The sequence below is a fragment of the Macrobrachium nipponense genome, chromosome 2 (genome assembly GCF_015104395.2).
Source record: "Macrobrachium nipponense isolate FS-2020 chromosome 2, ASM1510439v2, whole genome shotgun sequence".
In the NCBI taxonomy this organism is placed as follows: Eukaryota; Metazoa; Arthropoda; class Malacostraca; order Decapoda; family Palaemonidae; genus Macrobrachium; species Macrobrachium nipponense.
In genome coordinates this window covers 140,158,322-140,164,021 of record NC_087201.1, presented here as the reverse complement: position 1 = coordinate 140,164,021, position 5,700 = coordinate 140,158,322, and positions in this window count along the sequence as shown.

Here is a 5,700-nt window from a genome sequence, read left to right as displayed (position 1 = left end):
TGAAGGGTGTCTCACATGTGCGTCCCAGAATAAGAAGGTCAAATAGAACGTAGGCCACCTAGTCACGAGAGAGAGAGAGAGAGAGAGAGTACGTAGTAGGTGGTGGCGGGGTCACAGATAAAATTAATTCCTTACTCAGAATAGATCTTTCATATGACATGGCTCACTCTAATTGCGATGTCGTCATCAGAATGAGAAAATTGACATAGTATTTTTTTTTCTTCATTAATTCTTTGTTTTCACATGAAGTTAAATTTTTTTTCTTCAGTTGTGTAATGATCATTTTCCTGTTCAAACGGTTTCCTTTTTGAAGGACAGTAGACGTCTGCCGCGGCCATTATGATTGCCATTGCTACAATGGTGTTTAGAAGATGCGTAAATGGTGGTAGGAATGTTTTTGGGGGTACTTGACGAACACCCAGGGGTGAAGGTCATGTATGAGGAGAGGAAGGAGGGAGGCAGGGGGTGTGAGGGAGGGAAGAGGGTGAGCAAAGAGCCAGGAGGTTTTGGGGGCGTTGGGGGATGGGGGACCGGGTTGGGGACGACGTAGGATGTGGGTGTGTGACTGGAGGCGTAGTAAAGATGGTCTGGCCAACGCCATCTTGAATTCAAGATGGCGTTGGTCTGGCGCCGAGTACTAAGGGCTTGTTCTCCGTAACCCCGTCATAATGCCGAAACACAGGCGCCTTGTGCTGGGGCTCAGGAATGTCGATGCTGATGGCAGAAGCGTGGAAGGGGGTGATAGGGAGGGGAGGGGAGTGACAGAGAGCTGAGGCAGGGAGGGAAGGATACATGAAGGATCTCCGTCACACAAACAAATACTTGTATACAGCCTTTCACGCTGGACCCTTCATCTAACAATCACTGGCGTATTTTGACGTGCATGTAAGATTGGGCGACATTTTTTTTTTTTCATATTCTGCTTGTTAGGATTATATTTTGTATTAAACGACTTTGATTTTCAAAAGTTCGCCACTGATGTTTGACATACATACATACACATATATATATATATATATATATATATATATATATATATATATAATATATATATATGTATATATATATTATATATAATAATAGATATATATAATATTATATACATCGGAGGGGTGGAGAGATACCAAAATCCTTTAAAGTTATGTATTTATTGCTGACGTTTCAGGACCATGTGTCCCATTTTCGAAGCTAAAAAATTAAAAGAATAACATAATTAAATGACTCAGATTAAAACAAGATAAAAAGTTATTTCTTAACAAAATGCAAATTAGGTACAAGAGAAGGGAACAGTGATTACCAAGTAGTGCTGAAGGCAAAAGCTGAGTGACTGTCAGGGTCCGTTTTGGTGCCGACGTGGCGTCAGCTATCGTACGGGTGTCAACTATCAAACCCCGAATTTTCCTGTATTAGAGATCATGGGAAAAAATGCAAATGCAATATAAATTACAACGATTTCAAAATCATAGGCAAAGCTCCAAACGAACACCAATTGGCTATACTCGAATCTCTTTTTATCAAACAACTGGTTCCCCAATTAAATACTCAGTCCACGTCAACTCCTCTGTACCTCTCTTGAGTTTCCGTCGGCATCAAAACGGACCCTAACAGTCACTCAGCTTTTGCCTTCAGCACTACTTGGTAATCACTGTTCCCTTCTCTTGTACCTAATTTGCATTTTGTTAAGAAATAACTTTTTATCTTGTTTTAATCTGAGTCTCATTAATTCTGTTATTCTTTTAATTTTTTAGCTTCGAAAATGGGACACATGGTCCTGAAACACCAGCAATAAATACATAACTTTAAAGGATTTTGGTATCTCTCCACCCTCCGATGATGCTTATCTGGTTTCAAGCAACCGCCTTCAACTTTAGTATATATATATATATAATATATATATATATATATATATATATATAATATATATATTATATATATATATATATGACTGGTAAAAATGTTCTGTAACAACAGAGTTCCATCTAATAAAAGGAGCCATAAAAACAAAAACACCAAAATAGAGAAAAAAGTACTATATTTCAGAGACTGCTGTCTCCCTCTTCAGGTAGATGATTGAGAAAATTCACAGAAAAGGTGGTATTTATACCAAGACGGTCCATCCACAAACAAGCCATTTTAAGTCACCCCCGCTGATAATCTTCCTCTAATCTTCTTAAGGGTTGGTTGAATGACTTCATTCAACCAACCCTTAAGAAGATTAGAGGAAGATTATCAGCGGGGGTGACTTAAAATGGCTTGTTTGTGGATGGACCTCTTGGTATAAATACCACCTTTTCTGTGAACTTTTCTCAATCATCTACCTGAAGAGGGAGACAGCAGTCTCTGAAATATAGTACTTTTTCTCTATTTTGGTGTTTTTATGGGCTCCTTTTATTAGATATATATATATATATATATATATATAAAGCCACAAATGTCCTTTGATATCCAATTCCCTTTACCTCGGAATTAATGTATTGTCATATATGTTAACCGAAGGGGAATTTTTTATCTGAAAATAATTTCGTCTGCTCGTGGATTCGAATCAGCCCACAGAGGGCTTCAGTGACGTCTTTACCGACTTGTTGGCCGAGTCGGTAAAGACGCCACTGAAGTCCTGATTTCTCTTCTGTGCGCGGGTTCGAATCCACTAGAGGACGGAATAATTATCAACTAAAAAATTCCCCGTCGGTTAACTTCTGTTGAAATATATTAATTCTGAGGTAGAGCGCATTGGATATTTAAGGACATTTGTAGCTTAATGCATGTATATGAATCTCGGTGATGTGATAAAAATTCATATATTATATATATACATTTATATAGTATATACATACACATATGTATATATACATATATATAGCATTTACATATATGCATACACATATATGTATATGACATTATAAAATATTTATTATAAAGTAGTTTTAATATTATAGTTATATTATATATAATCACATTAACATGTGTTTTTATATATGATACATCACCGCAGATGGAAAAATAAAAGACTTGATTTAGTAGGTCCAGACTACTTCCAACTATATTTCCAAGCCATTGACGAAGGCTTTGAAATTTCGAAACTGGTCAGGTCCTGTACACCCAATCTCTTATTTTTTCACCTGTAATGTAATTATATATATATTTAGATATTCATGTGTGTATGTATGTATTATATATGTATGCACATACAATGCTGTCACTTAGCGTAAGCCAAAAAAAATAGAGGTGGATTTTATACTGCAAGGAAGAGATAGATATGTATTTTAACTCTTAATTCTGTAGAACTTACATGATAGCTCTTTATGCACATCAGTTAAAAGCTAGGGCCCAGGAAAGGAAAATGCAGTTATGATCCGGAGATTTCATGAGTCGAAATATGCATCTGGGCTGGCCAAGTGTTATCTGAAGTGACCCTTTGTTTGTCAAAGTTTTATCGCCAGTTGCAAGAATGGGTAGAATATTGCTTTTTGTATTGACTCTATTCAGCCTTTCCACACACACACTCAGAGTTAGTCCCAACAAAATGAGTTAGATACAAATGCGTGGAATTTGCTGGATGGTAATAAGAATTAGAGGAAAGCTGTCATGGGGATGTAGTGAATTAGTAAATGATTCTACGAGAAAGGTTATAATAATTGGGATAAAGATATAAAAACACATTAACCAGTTTTTCCATAAAGTATTTGTGCAAGACTATGGCTAGAGCCACTTGACATTTCAGTCTTCCAGAATACAAGAGCTTTGTGCAATAACGAGTTAAAACAACTGTTAGAATTACCTGTGTTAACTAACAGAAATAAATGCCGGAAACCATAGGTCTATGAATTTTCTTATCATATCTTTCAGAATATTGAGCGTGAAGGTGAAATAAGCTATAAAGGATTCACTATAATCTTCCAAGGAGTGTTTCTCCAGTGTCTCTTGTTTCAACCTGTCATCACTTTGATTTTTTCAGCTTGAACTAACACAATACTGTGATCCCTTGATCATCCGCACTTCCCTATCTGCATTTTACCTTTGACTTTATCTTTCTCGGTGCGAATTTCGATATGTACTTATTCGTACTAAAACGTAAAAGTGCATCTGAGGGAAAAAGGTTTGGTTGAATTGCGACGAAAGTCGAACTGTGTTGATGGAAGTGTGAAAAAAAAAAATGCTCAGTCAGATAAACTAGCTGACTGTTGTGCATAATGCTGCTTGAGGAAAATTGTAAAATGGGAAATTAGTTTTGCCACGTGACGAACTTTTGAAAATGGGTATTAGAAGACATTGTTTTGCTTCAGACAAATACTTATTTTGTAAATTAATATTTAATTACGTCTGATAGATTGGGAGCAGGAGATACGATTCATCTTCAACGCAATTGATGATATTAGATCTCAAATATAAAAAGTTAGTCAAATTGTGTGCCTTTCGTCTTATTACTCTCAGGAATTTCAGTTCCGCCAGAATACAGTTTATGCTTACTAAAGGTGTTTTATGGTTAGCACTTTCCTCTGCCTGGTGCTTTTTGTTATAGGCCACAGGAATGTTTCTTGAATTAGTGTACCCGGCTTTGTCAATATGCTTCACTCCGTAGGGGGCTAATGCCGTCAGTGGCCCTCATGCGGTGCACTGTAGGCATTACTTAAGGTTCTTCGCAGAGTGCCTTCGGCCCCTAGCTGCGACCACTTTCGTCCTTTCATATTCTCTTTCTTCATCTTACTTTCCACCCTCTCCTAACACTTGATTCATAGTGCAACTGCAAGGTTTTCTTCCTGTTACACCTTTCAAACCTTTTACTGTCAATTCCCATTTCAGGGCTGAATAACCTCACAGGTCCCAGTGCTTGCCTTTGGCCTAAATTCTATATTCAGCTCAACTCTTTATGCTTCAAAGCTTGCGTTTTAGCTTGCATGTTGTGGCGAGCAAACTTTGTGGTAGTCATTTAATGTTCTTTGTCCCAGTTTTGTGAAAAATGTCTTAATGCAGTTTCCTTACTATTTCTTTGAATACTTCTTTAGACATCACGCTTCAGCTGCAACGTTTCCTCTAGCTTCATCAGTCCTGATGGCAGAGAGTGAAACAGGTAGATTTATTTTCTTCACTCTCCCTCTGCTGGTCTTACATGGTTGATGTTGCGATCAGGAAGCCATTATGAAAATACCCAGTTCATAGAATGTTCCTAATTATTTCCATAGCATTACGTTTAATTAATAAGATAAATGGCATAAATCTTTTAACAATATAGATTGGTAGTTATGCAAAAATAAAATATAATAATTGGTGCTAGCCATAGTTTGTGTCCAGTCATTGTGAAGAAATCAGTAATCCACTCTCCTCTCCCCTAAGAGTACAAGAAAGGCATTCATCATCATCATCATCATTGAGAGCCGAAAGCTCGGGTGAAGAGATTGGGGTGGGGTTGGTGGGGGCTGCGAGGTGGCCATGAGGGAAGGACCTGATTTTAAATTCTTTTTCAATACCTGGAGCTTGTGTAGTATTTGCGTTTCAACTCTTAGCAGTAGTAACTTCGTGTCTAAAGCTTAGAAAAAGGCTTTATTAATAATAGCATAATATGCGTTTTGGGGTTCACTGGATAAAAGCTAACGTTTTGACCTGTGTCATGTCTAAAAAGAGTTAACTGCAATAACTTATCAATGACCAATGTTTACTTTGTTTTATGTTACATGGCAGTACAAATGTTAAGGTATTGATGGT